Source organism: Nerophis ophidion, linkage group LG06 (genome assembly GCF_033978795.1).
Source record: "Nerophis ophidion isolate RoL-2023_Sa linkage group LG06, RoL_Noph_v1.0, whole genome shotgun sequence".
Taxonomy (NCBI): Eukaryota; Metazoa; Chordata; class Actinopteri; order Syngnathiformes; family Syngnathidae; genus Nerophis; species Nerophis ophidion.
In genome coordinates, this window is record NC_084616.1 from 13,742,328 (window position 1) to 13,761,511 (window position 19,184).

At 39.2% G+C, this 19,184-nt stretch overlaps 1 long non-coding RNA gene across 1 annotated transcript in view; it reads left to right on the forward strand.

The window, feature by feature from the left end:
* LOC133553885 (uncharacterized) overlaps positions 1-14,516 on the forward strand; it is a 60,348-nt gene extending 45,832 nt beyond the window's left edge. The window contains exon 3 of the long non-coding RNA XR_009806992.1: positions 14,399-14,516. This is a non-coding gene — a long non-coding RNA (uncharacterized LOC133553885). The remainder of the gene's footprint in view (positions 1-14,398) is intronic.
* The last annotated feature ends 4,668 nt before the right edge of the window (positions 14,517-19,184 follow it).

The following is a 19,184-nucleotide window of genomic DNA, read 5'->3' on the forward strand; positions in this document are numbered from 1 at the left end:
GAACCACAAAACAGGAAGAACTGGAGACAGCAAACAGGAAAAACTGGAGACAGCAAACAGGAAACAGGCAAACTTAAGACAGCAAACAGTAACCAGGAAACTGGAAGAACTGGAGACAGCAAACAGGTACCAGGAACCAGGAAGCAGGCAAATTTGAGACAGGAAATAGAAAAAACTGGAGACAGCAAACAGGAACCAGAAAACATGAAGAACTGGAGACAGGAAACAGGAAGAACTGGAGACAGGAAACTGGAAGAACTGGAGACAGCAACCAGGAACCAGGAAACAGGCAAACTTGAGACAGCAAACAGGAACCAGTAAACAGGAAAAAATGGAGACAGCAAACAGATACCAGGAAGCAAGAAGAACTGGAGTAAGCAAACAGGAACCAGAAAACAGGAAGAACTGGAGACAGGAATCAGGAAGAACTGGAGACAGCAAACCGGAACCAGGAAACTGGAAGAACTGGAGACAGCAAACAGGAACCAGGAAACAGGAAAAACTGGAGACAGCAGACAGGAAACTGGAAGAACTGGAGACAGCAAACAGGAACCAGGAAACAGGCTAACTTGAGACAGCAAACAGGAACCAGGAAACAGGAAAAAATGGAGACAGCAAACAGGAACCATGAAACAGGAAGAACTGGAGTAAGCAAACAGGAACCAGAAAACAGGAAGAACTGGAGACAGGAAACAGGAAGAACTGGAGACAGCAAACCGGAACCAGGAAACTGGAAGAACTGGAGACAGCAAACAGGAACCAGGAAGAACTGGAGACAGCAAACAGGAACCAAAAAACAGGAAGAACTGGAAACAGGAAACAGGAAGAACAGCGGACAGCCAACAGGAAACAGGAAGAACTGGAGACAGAAAACAGGAATCAGGAAACAGTAAGAACTGGAGACAGCAAACAGCGGAACGAGTTCAGCATACAGGAACAGCTCACAGTCCACAGCAAACAGCTAGTAATACTCCAGCCCTGACTGGAGGGCGAGGCAGGTGTAAATAGGAGCCTGATGGACATATGCCACCAGGTGTACCAGACTGCCAATCAGGTCCAGGTGAGGGAAACAAGCGCTCAGGGAGACATGCAGGAAAAGGAACCAAAATAAAAGCGCTGACAGGAAAAAGAACAAAGACAGAGAAAAAAACAGAACAGAACCAAAACCGCCAACATGCATCAAGAGCGTTTTGTTCATGAAACACACAAATGAGTCCTGTCCAGGGTTGTACCGTACGGTGTACCGGTACTAGTATAGTATCGCGGTACTATTGAATCAAAAACGGTACAAAACTCTGTCTGAAAAGGACTGGACATTGTTGGTTTTACAAGGAGAGGAGCATGTTCGGCAGCGCACAATCACCGACTACTTACAAGCAGACACAGTATGTAGACAGAAAAGGGAGAACGGACGGGTTTTGGCTTAAAAAGTAACGATAAAGTCCATCCGCAGTCGGCAGTGTTTTAGCTACTTCTAAATCACTAATCATCGTCTCCACGGCGACAAATAAAGTAAGTTAATTTCAAGTACTATTATCACTGCAGGACGAGGAATAGCTAAACATGCTTCACTAGACACCGTAGGAGGATAGAAATATTTCACCGGCATCACAATGTAAACAAACGCCATGGGCGGATCTACACCTGACATCCACTGTAATGATACCAAGTACAGGACCGTATGTAGTCGATATTACTATTTTTTGTCGTCACAAAATCCATTTTTCATTATTTTTTTTAAATTCACATTATTTTCATAAAGTCAGGAAATACGTCCCTGGACACATGAGGACTTTGAGTAAGACCAATGTATGATCCTGTTTCTACTTGGTATCGGATCGATACCTAAATGTGTGGTATCATACAAAACTAATGGAAAGCTTCCAAAGAAGAGAAGAATAAGTGATTATTACATTTTAACAGGAGTGTAAATAAATTATGTTGAAACCCAAAATAAGCAGATATTAACAGTAAATGAACAAGTAGATTAATAATAAATTGTTACAGTTTGTCCTTCATAATGTCGACAAAATAATAGGTAGTGTTGCGTTTTAACCAGTTCTTCCTCCCACGACTGGTCTCTCCCAAGTTCTTTCGATGACACATAAGCTGGTTTTAAATGAATCCTGAGACATAGCTGCTTATCTTGATATTTTATTACCAAAGCTTCGGGAGACCAATCTAGATACAATAACCTTTCAATCAATTGCCCAAATTGATATGACTATACTAGGCAAATTTCGCCTCTTACTCCCGCTCACCCGCCCCCCTTCTTCTCCTCTCCCCCTTCTCCTAGCCTGGGACATTTGAGATAAGAAGAGTGTTATGACTTCTCGCTACATTCCAACTTTCAAGGTCTACGCATGGCCCATACTTAGCTATTCTAAAATATGACTAGGATTTAAAAAGATATTTATCTCTATCAGTAGATAAATGACACAATGTGTTACTAATTAGACTAAATTGGAGCCTTTGTTTGTTTACTTACTACTAGTAGACACGTTGTCTAGTATGTTCACTATTTTATTTAAGGACTAAATAACAATAATAAACATATGTTTGATGTACCTTACGATTTTTTGTTACATTTTTGTGGTTCCCTTTATTTCGAAAAGTAGCGAAAAGCATCGAAATACTTTTTGGTACCGGTACCAAAATACCGGTATCGAGACAACCTTTTTAAGAAAGTACTTCCGAATGTCGATATTAGCAAAACCCACCTGTAGAACTCGAACACTATCATCAAGATCAGGGGTCACCAACCTTTTTGAACCCAAGAGCTACTTCTTGGGTACTGATTAATGCGAAGGGCTACCAGTTTGATACACACTTAAAAAAATTGCCAGAAATAGCCAATTTGCTCAATTTACCTTTAATATATATATATATATATATATATATATATATATATATATATATATATATATATATATATATATATATATATATATATATATATATATATATATATATATATATATATATATATATATATATATATATATATCATCGACGTGCGGTGAGGTTCATGGCTGGTGAGGCACTGACTTCATCACAGTCAGATTCACAAACATATTGTAGAGAATAAATGATGAAAAAAACACTTAATTGAACGGTTTAAAAGAGGAGAAAACAGGGACAAAAATGAAAATTCAATTTTGAAACATAGTTTATCTTCAATTTTGACTCTTTAAAATTCTAAAGTCAACCGAAAAAAATGAAGAGAAAAACTAGCTAATTCGAATCCTTTTGAAAAAATTAAAAAAATGATCTGTTAATTTTTCCTGATTAATATTAATTTTAGAATTTTGATGACATATTTTAAATAGGTTAAAATCCGATCTGCATTTTGTTAGAATATATAACAAATTGGACCAAGCTATATTTCTAACAAAGACAAATCATTATTTCTTGTAGATTTTCCAGAACAAAATTTTTAAAATAAATACAAAGGCCTTTGAAATAAGATTTAAGTTAGATTCTACATATTTTCTAGATTTGCCAGAATATATCTTTTTTATTTTAATCATAATAAGTTTGAAGAAATATTTCACAAATATTCTTCGTCGAAAAAACAGAAGCTAAACTGAATACAATAAAAAAAAAAACTTAAACATTGATTTAAATTGTCAGGAAAGAAGAAGAAGGAATTTAAAAGGTAAAAAGGTATATGTGTTTAAAAATCCTAAAATCCTTTTTAAGGTTGTATTTTTTCTCTAGAATTGTCTTTCTGAAAGTCATAAGAAGCAAAGTAAAAAAATACATGATTTTATTTAAACAAGTGAAGACCAAGTCTTTTAAATATTTTCTTGGATTTTCAAATTCTATTTGAGTTTTGTCTCTCTTAGAATTAAAAATGTCGAGCAAAGTGAGACCAGCTTGCTAGTAAATAAATACAATTTAAAAAATAGAGGCAGCTCACTGGTAAGTGTTGCAATTTGAGCTATTTTTAGAACAGGCCAGCGGGCGACTCATCTGGTCCTTACGGGCTACAGTACTTGGTGCCAACAAACAAACAAACGGGAAGGTGTGTGTGTGTGTGTGTGTGTGTGTGTGTGTGTGTGTGTGTGTGTGTGTGTGTGTGTGTGTGTGCAGCCTTGTGATTTTACGGCCAATTTAGGTGAGAGTTGTTCCGTCACGTTATGAAGCGCGCTGTAAATTGTGCTCTTGTGTGTTTGTGTGCACTTTGTGGACGCGCTGCATATTGCATGAGGCCGATTGAAAGTAAACACACACACACACACACACACACACACACACACACACACACACACACACACACACACACACACACACACACACACACACAAAGGCTGTATGACAAGCAGGGCAAATGCATGCTGTGCCGCTCAGTAATTCATGCTGATGGATGAGTAATCAGCTAATGACGCCAGCTGAAGGAAGCAGTGAGTGAGGGAGGAAGTGAAGGAATGAAGGAAGGAGGGAAGGAAAAAGGCAGGATAGGAGAGAGGGATGAAAGGAAGGAACGAGGGAAGGAAGGAAAGTAAGAAAGAAAGAAAGAAGCAAGAAAAGGTGTAGTGTGAAGGAAGGTAGGACGTAAAGGAGGAAGAAAGAAAGGGAAAGGAGAGAAGTAAGGAAAGAGGTGAGAAAGGAAGGAAAGAAAAATGAGGGAAAAAAGGAAGGTAGTTATGAAGGAAGGAAGTCAAGGAGAAAGGTAGGTATGACGGAAGGAAGAAAGAAAATAGGTGAGAAATGAAGGAAGCAAAGGACGGGACTAAAGAAGGAAGGAAGGTCGGAAGGAAGAAAAAAGGCAAGGAAGGGAAAAGGTGAGAATTGAAAGGGGAAAGGAAGGAAAGAAAAAACAGGGAAAGGAGGAAGGTAGTTATAAAGGAAGGAAGTAAAGGGGACAGGTAGAAATGAAGGAAGGAAGGAAGGAAGGAAGGACATTGGTGAGTAAGGAAGGAAGCTAAGGACGGAACTAAAGAAGGAAGGAATGAAGGAATGAAGAAGGAAGGAAGGAAAGAAGGAAGGACATTGGTGAGTAATGAAGAAAGCTAAGAAAGGAACTAAAGAAGGAAGGAAAAAAGGAATGAAGGAAGGAAGTACATTGGAGAGTAGTGAAAGAAGCTAAGGACGGAAGTAAGGAAAGAGGTGAGAAAGGAAGGAAAGAAAAACGAGGGAAAAAAGGAAAGTAGTTATGAAGGAAGGAAGTCTAGGAGAAAGGTAGGTATGACGGAAGGAAGAAAGAAAATAGGTGAGAAATGAAGGACGCAAACGACGGCACTAAAGAAGGAAGGAAGGTCGGACGGAAGAAAAGAGGCAAGGAAGGGAAAAAGTGAGAATTGAAGGAGGAAAAGGATGAAAACAAAAAAGAGGGAAAGAAGGAAGGTAGTTATAAAGGAAGGAAGTAAAGGGGACAGGTTGGAATGAAGGAAGGACATTGGTGAGTAATGAAGGAAGCTAAAGATGGAAGTAAGGAAAGAGGTGAGAAAGGAAAAAAAGAAAAAAAAGGGAAAAAGGAAGGTAGTTATAAAGGAAGGAAGTCTAGGAGAAAGGTAGGTATGAAGGAAGGAAGAAAGACAATAGGTGAAAAATGAAGGAAGCAAAGGACGGCACTAAAGAGGGAAGGAAGAACGGACGGAAGAAAAAAGGCAAGGAAGGAAAAAGGTGAGAATTGAAGGAGGAAAGGATGGAAAGAAAAAACAGGGAAAGAAGGAAGGTAGTTATAAAGGAAAGAAGTAAAGGGGAATGGAGGAAGGAAGGAAGGACATTGGTAAGTAATGAAGGAAGTTAAGGACGGAAGTAAGGAAAGAGGTGAGAAAGGAAGGAAAGAAAAAAAAGGGAAAAGAGGGAGGTAGTTATGAAGGAAGGAAGTCTAGGAGAAAGGTAGGTATGAAGGAAGGAAGAAAGAAAATAGGTGAGAAATGAAGGAAGCAAAGGACGGCACTAAAGAAGGAAGAACGGACGGAAGAAAAAAGGCAAGGAAGGAAAAAGGTGAGAATTGAAAGAGGAAAGGAAGGAAAGAAAAAAGAGGGAAAGAAGGAAGGTAGTTATAAAGGAAAGAAGTAAAGGGGAATGGAGGAAGGAAGGAAGGACATTGGTGAGTAATGAAGGAAGTTAAGGATGGAAGTAAGGAAAGAGGTGAGAAAGGAAGGAAAGAAAAAAAGGGAAAAGGAAGGTAGTTATGAAGGAAGGAAGTCTAGGAGAAAGGTAGGTATGATGGAAGGAAGAAAGAAAATAGGTGAGAAATGAAGGAAGCAAAGGACGGCACTAAAGAAGGAAGGAAGAACGGACGGAAGAAAAAAGGCAAGGAAGGAAAAAGGTGAGAATTGAAAGAGGAAAGGAAGGAAAGAAAAAAGAGGGAAAGAATGAAGGTAGTTATAAAGGAAGGAAGTAAAGGGGACAGGTAGGAATGAGGGAAAGACATTGGTGAGTAATGAAGGAAGCTAAGGACGGAAGTAAGGAAAGAGGGGAGAAAGGAAGGAAAGAAAAAAGAGGGGGAAAAGGAAAGTAGTTATGAAGGAAGGAAGTCTAGGAGAAAGGTAGGTATAAAGGAAGGAAGAAAGACAATAGGTGAGAAATGAAGAAAGCAAAGGACGGCACTAAAGAAGGAAGGAAGGTCGGAAAGGGAAAAAAAAGGCAAGGAAGGAACAAGGTGAAAATTGAAAGTGGAAAGGAAGGAAAGAAAAAAGAGGGAAAGAAGGAAGGTAGTTATAAAGGAAGGAAGTAAAGGTGAGAGGTAGGAATGAAGGAAGGAAGGAAGGACATTGGTGAGTAATGAAGGAAGCTAAGGACGTAAGTAAAAAAGGAAGGAAGGAAGGAAGGAAGGACAAACGTGAGTAATGAAGGAAGCTAAGGACGTAAGTAAGAAAAGAGGTGAGAAAGGAAGGAAAGAAAAAAGAGGGAAAAAGGAAGGTAGTTTTGAAGGAAGGAAGTCTAGGAGAAAGGTAGGTATGAAGGAAGGAAGAAAGACAATAGGTGAGAAATGAAAGAAGCAAAGGACGGCACTAAAGAAGGAAGGAAGGTTGGACGAAAGAAAAAAGGCAAGGAAGGAAAAAGGTGAGAACTGAAAGAGGAAAGGAAGGAAAGAAAAAAGACGGAAAGAAGCAAGGTGGTTAATAAGGAAGGAAGTAAAGGAGAAAGGTAGGTATGAAAGAAGGAAGGAAGAAAATAGGTGAGTAATGAAAGAAGCTAAGGACGGAACTAAAGAAGGAAGGAAGGAAGGAAGGACATTGGTGAGTAATGAAGGAAGCTAAGGAAGGAAGGAATGAGAGAAGGAAATTAAGAAAGAAAGAAAGACAGAAGCAAGAAAAGTATAGTGTGAAGGAAGGTAGGAAGAAAGAAGAATGATAGGAAGAAAGGAAGAATGATAGGAAGAAAGGAAGGAAAGAAATGGGCAAAGAAGGAAGTAGGGAAAGAGGCAAAAAAGGAAGGAAAGAAAGAAGAGGGAAAGAAGGAAGGTAGTTTTAAAGGAAAGAAGTAAAGGAGAAAGTTAGGTATGAAGGAAGGAAGAAAATAGGTAAGAAATGAAGGAATCAAGGAAAGAAGGAAAGGGTAACGGAAGGAAGGAAACAGAAAGAAGAATGGAAGGAAGATATGATTGAAAGAAAAGGGCAAGGAAATAAGAAAGGAAAAAGAGGAAAAATTAAGGTAGGTCTGAGGGAAGCAAGTAAAAAAGTATGAAGGAAAGAAGAAAAAAATGCAAGAAATGAAAAAGTTGAGAATTGGATGTATACAAATAAGAAGAAAGGGGTAGAAGAAGGAAGGAAAGAGAAGGAAGGAAGAGAACAAGAAAGGAAGATAGAAGGAAGGAAAATACAAATAGAGGAAGGAAGGAAGGAAGGAAGGAAGGAAGGAAGGAAGGAAAAAGGCAAGAAAGCAAGGAAAGACAGACGGACGGAAGGAAGGTAAAAAGTATGGAACTAAAGAAGGAAAGACAATAGGAAGGAATGAAGGAAGGAAGAAAAATGGCAAGGAAAGAAAAAGGTGACAATCAAAGGAAGGAAAGAGGGAAAGAAGAAAGGAAGTAAAAGAGAATGTTAGGTATGAAGGAAGGAAGGAAGTGGGTTAGAAATGATGGAAGAAAAGGACGGAACTAAAGAAGGAAGGAAGATAGGAAGGAAGGAAGGAGGGAAGAAAAAAGGCAAGGAATGAAAGAAAGATGGAAGGAAGGAAACATGGAAAGGTTGTGGGAAGGAGCGAGGGAAGAAAGGAAAGTAAGGAAGAAAAACAGAAGCAAGAAAAGGTATACTGTGAAGAAAGGTAAGGAATAAAGAAAGAATGATAGGAAGAAAGGAAGGACCGAAAGGGGTAAAGAAGGAAGTAAGGAAAGAGGCAAGAAAGAAAGAAGGAAGGTAGTTTTAAAGGAAGGATGAAAAGGAGAAAGTATGAAGGAAGAAAGGAAAAAAGGAAGGAATGAAATAGGTGAGAAATGAAGGAAGCAAAGGAAGCAACTAAAGAAGGAAGGAAAAAAAAAGGCAAGGAAGGAAAAAGGCGAGAATTGAAAGAGGAAAGGAAGGAAAGAAAAAAGAGGGAAAGAAGGAAGGTAGTTGAAAAAGAAGGAAGAAAAAGGGCAAGGTAGGTATGAAGGAAGGAATAACAAAGCTGACAAATGAAGGAAGCAAAGGACGGAACTAAATAAGGAAGGAAGATAGGATTCCTTAAAGTGCTAACTTTTTTTTGGGCTAATTTTCCAGCCATACACCTTCGAGTCATATAACTTGGTATGTGACACCAGCTAACTGTTAGCATGCTAACCTTAGCTTGCTAACATGCTAACATTAGTGTGCTAACAATTCGAGCTATTTTTGCAACCGTTTACACCAGAGTCTTACTACATGGTATGTGACATTTGTCAACCGGTTAGCGTGCTAACATTTAAGTGCTAACTTTTTTTTAGCTAATTTTACTCTTTTTACTCTAACTCCGCAGCCATACACCTTCAAGTCATATAACTGTGTATGTGACACGAGCCTACTGTTAGCATACTAACCTTAACTTGCTAACATGCTAAAATTAGCATCCCAACATTTCAAACAATTTTTGTAACCGTTTACACCAGAGTCGCATTACATGGTATGTGACATTTTTTTTCCGGTCAGAGTGCTAATATTAAAGTGCTAACTTTTTTTTGGGAGCTAATTTTACACTTTGTACTCTTAATTCCACCAGTCAGGTATGTGTCACATACTAAGTCAAATAACTTAGTATGTGACACACGCTAACTGTTAGCATGCTAACCTTAGCTTGCTAACATTAGCATGCTAACCTTTGGAACTATTTTTGCAACCGTTCACACCAAAGTCACATTATGTTGTATGTCATATTTGTTACCTGTTAGCGTGCTAACATTAAAGTGCTAACATATTTTCTTAGCTAATGTTACACTTTTTACTCCAATTCCCATACACCTTACAGTCATATAACTTGGTAAGTGACACAAGCTAACTGTTAGCATGCTATCTTAGCATGCTAACATTTTGAGCTAGTTTTGTAACCGTTTACACCAGCGTGGCATCACATGGTGTGTGACATTTGTTACCTGTTAGCGTGCTAACATTAAAGTGCGAACTTATTTTCTTAGCTAATATTACACTTTTTACTCCAATTCCCATACACCTCACAGTCATATAACTTGGTATGTTACACAAGCTAACGTTTTGAGCTAGTTTCGTAACCGTTTACACCAGTGTGGCATCACATGGTGTGTGACATTTTTTACCTGTTAGCATGCTAACATTAAAGTGCAAACTTATTTTATCAGCTAATGTTACACTTTTTACTCCAATTCCCATACACCTTACAGTCATATAACTTGGTAAGTGACACAAGCTAACTGTTAGCATGCTATCTTAGCATGCTAACGTTTTAAGCTAGTTTCGTAACCGTTTACACCAGCGCGGCATCACATTTGTTTCCTGTTAGCGTGCTAACATTAAAGTGCAAAATTTTACGCTTTTCACTCATTCTCCAGCTATACACCTTAGAGTCATATGACTTGGTATGTGACGCAGGCTAACTATTAGCATGCTAACCTTAGCTTGCTAACATGCTAACATTAGCATGCTAACTTTTTGAGCTAGTTTTGTAACCTGAGTCTTATTACGTGGTATGGGACATTTTTTTTACCTGTTAGCCTGCAAACGATAGCATGCTAGCAAGCTAACTTAAACTTGCTAACTTTTTCAGCTAATTTTACACTTTTTTTTGTTCTATTTACGCAGCTATACACCTTTGAGTCACGTCACTTGGTGTGTGGAACATGCTGACTGTTATCATGCTATCGTTAGCACACATGCTATGTGTTAGCATTTTTTTTTTTGTCAACATGCTACTGTTTGAGGCTATCTCAGTGGCACATTTTGTACAGTTCCACCTAAAAACTGACGCATTCAGACAGTCGACACCATCAAATATAAACGGTGACACCCCGGTAGAGGTCTGGGGCACAGAGAGCAGGCCCATAAAAAGTTCCCTAGTTATTATTGTTATTATTAAGATCTCCTTTGAGTTGTGATATTCTGTCCTCATGCCGGATTCCTCCCTCGTCCGTCCCCTGCTCAGCATCCTTGTCCTTTGGCGTGATGAACGTCTGAGCGGAAAGACGGCGCTCACGCATTGGCAATCAGCCGCGACCTTTACTGCTCGCCGTCATTACTTCCTTTCCGCCGCGAAGCCAGACGCCGACGATCCTTCCCGTCCGCATCGATTTATTTACTTTTTGATTTTGGTCGCATTTGATTGCTTGCTTCTAGCTTGATGAGAACACAATTTAATGTCAGGGTAATTGAATTTTAGGACGTACGCGTTCCAAGCGGCGGATTACGGAAACATTAGCGTTAGCATTAAAATGCAACGGAGGCTATTGTTGTTGTTTTTGTTGTTGTTGTTTTTTCATCAAAACAAGACGTTTGAAGAAATAGTTTAGTTTAAAACAACTTTCCGGTAATTCCGGTAGAAATGTGTGAATGCCAAAGCCATAAAGCCAAACTAAAATGCTAACAGTTAGCACGCCGGCTAGATGGCGTCAAGTAACACAAATATGAGAAAAATGCGCTAAGAAAACTATGCTGACATGCTATCGTTAGCATGTTTACAGTTAGCATCAGTGAAGCACCAAAATATATAACACTGAGGTGTATACATTTTTAAATGAGTTAAAAAAGCTAACATGCTAAAATGTTGACTGTAACATGGGTCGAATATGAAAATACGTCTACCTAGCTAATATGCTAACATGTTTACCAGTGTCTGTGTTGCTATTATTAACTTATAATGGCCGAGCTAAAATGCTAACCATTGACACGCTGGCCAGATGGCGTCAAGTAACAAAAATATGAGAAAAATGAGCTAAGAGTGCTATGCTGACATGCTATCATTAGCATGTTCACAGTTAGCATCAGTGAGACACCAAAATATATAACACTGAGCTGTATACATTTTTTAATGAGTTAAAAAAGCTAACATGCTAAAATGTTGACTATAACATGGGTCGAATACGAAAATAAGTCTACCTGGCTAATATGCTAACATGTTTACGAGTGTCTGTGTTGCTATTATTAACTTATAATGGCCGAGCTCAAATGCTAACCGTTGGCACGCTGACCAGATGGCGTCAAGTAACAAAAATATGAGAAAAATGCGCTAAGAGAACTATGCTGACATGCTAACGTTAGCATGTTTACAGTTAGCATCAGTGAAACGCCAAAATATATAACACTGAGGTGTATACATTTTTAAATGAGTTAAAAAAGCTAACATGCTAAAATGTTGACTGTAACATGGGTCGAATATGAAAATACGTCTACCTAGCTAATATGCTAACATGTTTACGAGTGTCTGTGTTGCTATTATTAACTTATAATGGCCGAGCTAAAATGCTAACCATTGGCACGCCGGCTAGATGGCGTCAAGTAACACAAATATGAGAAAAATGCGCTAAGAGAACTATGCTGACATGCTAACGTTAGCATGTTTACAGTTAGCATCAGTGAAACACCAAAATATATAACACTGAGGTGTATACATTTTTAAATGAGTTAAAAAAGCTAACACGCTAAAATGTTGACTGTAACATGGGTCGAATACGAAAATACGTCTACCTGGCTAATATGCTAACAGGTTTACGAATGTCTGTGTTGCTATTATTAACTTATAATGGCCGAGCTAAAATGCTAACCATTGGCACGCTGGCCAGATGGCGTCAAGTAACAAAAATATGAGAAAAATGAGCTAAGAGTACTATGCTGACATGCTACCGTTAGCATGTTTCCAGTTAGCATCAGCGAAACGCCAAAATATATAACGCTGAGGTGTATACATTTTTAAATGAGTTAAAAAAGCTAACATGCTAAAATGTTGTCTGTAACATGGGTCGAATACAAAAATAAGTCTACCTGGCTAATATGCTAACATGTTTACGAGTGTCTGTGTTGCTATTATTAACTTATAATGGCAGAGCTAAAATGCTAACCGTTGGCACGCTGGCCAGATGGCGTCAAGTAACAAAAATATGAGAAAAATGAGCTAAGAGTACTATGCTGACATGCCACTGTTAGCATGTTTACAGTTAGCATCAGTGAAACACCAAAATATATAACACTGAGGTGTATACATTTTTAAATGAGTTAAAAAAGCTAACACGCTAAAATGTTGACTGTAACATGGGTCGAATACGAAAATACTTCTACCTAGCTAATATGCTAACATGTTTACGAGTGTCTGTGTTGCTTTTATTAACTTATAATGGCAAAATTTAAATGCTAACAGTTAGCACGCTGGCCAGATGGAGTCAAATTACAAAAATATGAGCAAAATGAGCTGGAAAAAAGTTCTATGAGTACTATGCTGACATGCTAACGTTAGCATTTTTACAGTTAGCATCAGTGAAACACCAAAATGTATAACACTGTGGTGTGTACCTTTTTATTTGAGTTAAAAAGCTAGCATGCTAATGTTAGCATGCTAAAATGTTAACTGGAGTATGGGTCAAATACGAAAATACGTCTACCTAGCTAATATGCTAACATTTTTACAAGTGTCTGTGTTGCTATTATTAACTTATAATGGCCAAATTAAAATGCTAACAGTTAGCACGCTGGCCAGATGGCGTAAAATAACAATAATATGACAAAAATGAGCTGGGGGGGGAGCTTAGAAAACTATGCTGACATGCTAACATTAGTATGTTTACAGTTAGCATCAGTGAAACACCAAAATACATAACACTGAGGAACTAAAAAGCTAGCATGCTAACATGTTGACTGTAACATGGGTCAAATACCAAAAATACGTCTAGCTGAAAAATGTGTTTAAAATGCTAACATTAGAATGCATCAAGTACAAAAATATGACTAAGGTGTGTACTTAGAATAATTACAGTAAATTCCAAACCAAAAGCCGCTACTTTTTTGTACGCTTGGAACCCTGCGGCTTATAAAAACGGTGCGAGCAATTGATAAATTTTTCTTCATAATGTAAATTAAAAAAAAACCATCAAAATGTACTATGCTAACATGTTTACGATGTCTGTGTCGCTACTATTATTAACTTAATAATGGCCAAACTAAAATGCTAACAGTTAGCACGCTGGCCAGATGGCGTCAGATATCAAAAATATGAGAAAAATGAGTTAAGAATCCTATGCTGACATGCTACCGTTAGCATGTTTACAGTTAGCATCAGTGAAACGCCAAAATATATAACACTGAGTTGTTTTTAAATGAGCGACAAAAGCTAACATGCTAAAATGTTGTAGCGAGCACATTTTGAAAAGTGGAGCGATGCCTTTTGTGTTCGATTTCTTCCTTGACATGGAAAACGCTTGTTTGCCCGCCAAGTGCTTGAACCGGGCCACAAAGTTATCATAATATGGCAACACTCTACTCAATGTAAATAATTATTTTACCGAATTTGGTACCCATTTCACCGGGTAAAAAAAAAAAATGTGATATGGGCTTTCAATAAATAAAGTGAAACATGTTTTAAGTCATCATGTCCAACTCCACCTGCCATGATTTAGTTTGACGACTACCTTCGTTAATTAAGTCCACCTGAATTATTAAAGCGATAATTAACTCCAGCTTTAGTCACCCGTTTTTTTTCTAATTATTATTTTTTAACTATGTTACACGATGGCGACCCTCATCAAGGATTTATGCAGGCGTTAATTAGTAAAAAAAAAAATTAATGAGTAGTAGCGGCAGATGAAGCACCGCTCGCCAAATAGTGAGCCTGCATGCCGCATCTCGTTAGTCACGTTTTAGTTAAGCAAGATTATTATTGGATATTAACTGCGTTCCCAGGCTCGTTAGTGAGGGAGCAGGCTAGTAATATTACATTTAATGACGGGAATATGCATCCTTATAACATGTTTATGGACACAAAAAAGTGATACAAATGTAGCATTTTTACTTATTTGCTGTAATTTGCTTTTCAGCGTGTGTGATTCTTAATGAAGTCGTCAAGGAAACACAATCCTTCATCGCCCCTGACCCACTCCTGGCTGGATGGACCCGCCCGTAAAGACGCCTTTCTAAAAAAAAAAGGGGAAAAAAAGTAGGTTTCGCTACACGTCGTCAAAATTAGTGTAAAGGCTATTTGAGAAGTACATATAGGAAATGTATTGTAATACTGACATAATAATAATGCTTACTATATATATATATATATATATATATATATACATATATATATATATATATATATATATATATATATATATACATATATACGTATATATGTATATATATATATATATATATATATATACATATATATGTATATATGTCTTGATTGGATTATCCGGAGAATAGTGCTCGATACCGTGGTAGAGCGCAATATGTAGGTGTGGGAAAAAATCACAAGACTACTTCATCTCTCCTGATGATTGAGGGAACCCCTCATGAAACAGATCTGCAGAGATGAAGTAGTCTTGTGATTTTTTCCCACACCTATATATATGTATATATATATATATATATATACTATATACATACTATACACATATATATATGTATGTATGTATAAATATGTATGTTTATGTGTGTGTATATGTATGTACATCTATATATATATATATATATATATATATATATATATATATATATATATATATATATATATATATATATATATATATATATATATATATATGTAAAAATCTCCTGATGATTGAGGGAACCCCTCATGAAACAGATCTGTAGAGATGAAGTAGTCTTGTGATTTTTTCCCACACCTACATATATATATATATGTATATATATATATGTGTGTGTGTGTGTATGTGTATGTATATATGTATGTGTATGTGTATATATATACATATTTATATGTGTGTGTATATATATATATATATATATATATATATATATATATATATATATATATATATATATATCCACACATATATATTTATGTATATATGTGTATAAATGTATATGTGTATATATATGTATGTATACTGTATATGTATGTTTCTATGTATGTATATTTATATATGTATATATATGTATACGTGTAAATATGTGTATGTATATAGATGTATGTATATGTATATATATATGTATATGTTTCGAAATGTGTATATATGTATGTACATTTATATATGTATATATATATATGTATATGTGTATATATATATGTATATGTGTATATCAGTGTTTATGTATGTATACATGTATGTATATTTATATATGTATACGTGTAAATATGTGTATGTATATATATGTATGTATATATATATATATATATATATATATATATATATATATATATATGTATATTTATATATGTATATATATATGTATATGTGTATATTAGTGTATATATATATATATGTGTGTGTGTGTGTATATATATGTATATATACATATATATATATATATATATATATATATACTGTATGTATATGTATGTATATATGTCTGCGATAAGGTGGCGACTTGCCCAGGGTGTACCCCGCCTTCCGCCCGATTGTAGCTGAGATAGGCTTTAGCGTCCCCTGCGACCCCGAAGGGAATAAGCGGTAGAAATTGGATGGATGGATGGATGGATGGATGGATGGATGGATGGATGCATATATGTATGCCAACCATCCATTTTCTACCTCTTATCCGTTTTTGTGGTCGCGGGGTGCGCTGGAGCCTATCTCAGCTGCATTCGGGCGGAAGGCGTGGTACCCCCTGGACAAGTCTCCACCTCATCACAGGGCCAACACAGATAGTCAAACAAAATTCACACTTACTTTATTACCTATCCATCCATCCGTTTTTCTACCGCTTGTCCCTATATGTGTCTGTGATGAGGTGATCCACCTCATATGTGAAAAATTATGGAAAATGGACCATTCATCGGTACTGCACCTTTACAACCCTGTGCGCCCTATGGTCCGGAAAATACGGTACATGGATTGAGGTTCCGGAAAATCTCCCTAATGAGGACCTTGACCAGACAAACCTTGTTGTTGATTTTTGTCCAACACTCGGACAGAGATATGGAAGAAAGACCTTGGCTTGATTTATACCAATCAGACACACATGACAGATGCTCCGCCTACCTCCACACGTCTCCTTGTCCGCTTGGGCCCGCCCCCTTCGTCCTCCTCGCCTGATTGAGAGGTGAGTAACGAGTTCTCAGCCCAAACTGTCTGGGTAGTGAGGTACACGTACACGTACTCTCACACGGCCACACACTAGCCCGCCTTCCTCCTCCTAGTCCTCCTCCTCACATGTCGAATGTGACAAGAAAAAGTGCAATTTTAGCGCAGATTGTGTTCCAGTCAAAGTTGTCACCTCGGATTTGCGTTCCCTCGCACCTGACGATGTCCCCCGCCTACCCCCTACCCCCGCACCCCTCGTTTCTCATCCAGATAAAACAGACACGGCAGTAGATGACACACCAGCAATCTCAGCATGTGCTTTGCGGCATTGGAAACATGCCAAACACAATCTGGCACAAAAAAACATTTTCATATCCATTCCGGAAAATAGTCTGTTCCAGGGTCGAGCTGTGGCCGTCACAAATATCTTATTAGTGCTTCTTTAATGATGTTCTAGCATCGTTATAATATATCTGCTACGTTTGAATAGGAGGAACGAGACGGCACTGACAACAGGGAGGTCCAGAGAACAAGGTAATAGAGAGGCGTTGAAGTTCCGAGAAGAGATCCAAGAAGCAGCCAGAGAACCAGAGGGGACACGGGGGGACGAGACACACAGCTCATGATGGGGGAACAGAGGAATGCTGCTTAATGACGACAAGGAAAACACGAGGCAAGTGAACACGGCGGGGGAGGTCCAGAGAACAGGTAAAAAGTTGGGCAATAGAGAGGCGTCAAAGTCCTTAGAAGAAATGCAAGAAGCAGCCAGAGAACCAGAGGGAACACAGGAAAACGAGACACACAGCTCATGACGGGGGAACGGAGGAATGCTGCTGGATGACGAGAAGGAAAACACGAGACAAGTTAACACGGCGGGGGAAGTCCATAAAACAGGTAAGAAGTCGGGGGCAATAGAGAGGCGTCGAAGTTCCTCGAAGAGATCCAAGAAGCAGCCAGAGAACCAGAGGGAAGACGGGGAGATGAGACACACAGCTCATGACAGGGGAACGGAGGAATGCTGCTGGATGACGACAAGGAAAACACGAGACAAGTAAATACGGCGGGGGAGGTCCAGAGAACAGGTAAGAAGTCGGGGAAATAGAGAGGCGTCGAAGTCCCTAGAAAAGATCCCAGAAGCAGCCAGAGAACCAGAGGGAACACAAGGAGACGAGACACACAACTTGGGACGCGGGAACGGAGGAATGCTGCTGGATGACGACAAGGAAAACACGAGACAAGTGAACACGGCAGGGGAGGTCCAGAAAACATGTAAGTAGTCGGAGTTAATAGAGAGGCGTCGAAATCCCTAGAAGAGATCCAAGAAGCAGCCAGAGAACCAGAGGGGACGAGGGAACGGAGGAATGCTGCTGGATGACAACAAGGAGAAACACGAGACAAGTGAACACGGCGGGGGAGGTCCAGAGAACAGGTAAGAAGTCGGGGCAATAGAGAGGCGTCGAAGTCCCTAGAACAGATCCAAGAAGCAGCCAGAGAACCAGAGGGAACACAGGGAGACAAGACACACAGCTTGGGACGCGAGAACGGAGGAATGCTGCTGGATGACGACAAGGAAAACACGAGACAAGTGAACACGGCGGGGGAGGTCCAGAAAACATGTAAGTAGTCGGAGTTAATAGAGAGGCGTCGAAATCCCTAGGAGAGATCCAAGTAGCAGCCAGAGAACCAGAGGGAACACTGGAAGACGAGACACACACCTCATGACGCGGTAACAAAGGAATGCTGCTGGATGACGACAAGGAAAACACCAAACAAGTGAACACGGCAGGGGAGAAAACAAAGAACAGGTAAGAGGTCGATGGGCAATAGAGAGGTGTCGAAGTCCCTAGAAGAGATCCAAGAAGCAGCCAGAGAACCAGAGGGGACGAGGGAACGGAGGAATGCTGCTGGATGACGACAAGGAAAACACGAGACAAGTGAACACGGCCGGGGAGGTCCAGAAAGCATGTAAGTAGTCGGAGTTAATAGAGAGGCGTCGAAATCCCTAGAAGAGATCCAAGAAGCAGCCAGAGAACCAGAGGGGACGAGGGAACGGAGGAATGCTGCTGGATGACAACAAGGAGAAACACGAGACAAGTGAACACGGCGGGGGAGGTCCAGAGAACCGGTAAGAAGTCGGGGCAATAGAGAGGCGTCGAAGTCCCTAGAAGAGATCCAAGAAGCAGCCAGAGAACCAGAGGGAACACAGGGAGACGAGACACACATCTTGGGACACGAGAACGGAGGAATGCTGCTGGATGACGACAAGGAAAACATGAGACAAGTGAACACGGCGGGGGAGGTCCAGAAAACATGTAAGTAGTCGGAGTTAATAGAGAGGCGTCGAAATCCCTAGGAGAGATCCAAGTAGCAGCCAGAGAACCAGAGGGAACACTGGGAGACGAGACACACACCTCATGACGCGGTAACAAAGGAATGCTGCTGGATGACGACAAGGAAAACACCAGACAAGTGAACACGGCAGGGGGAGAAAACAAATAACAGGCAAGAAGTCTGGGGAAATAGAGAGGCGACGAGGTCCATAGAAGGGATCCAAGAAGCTGCCAGAGAACCAGAGGGAACAAGGGGAGACGAGAAACACAGCTCGTGACGGAGGGATGGAGGATTG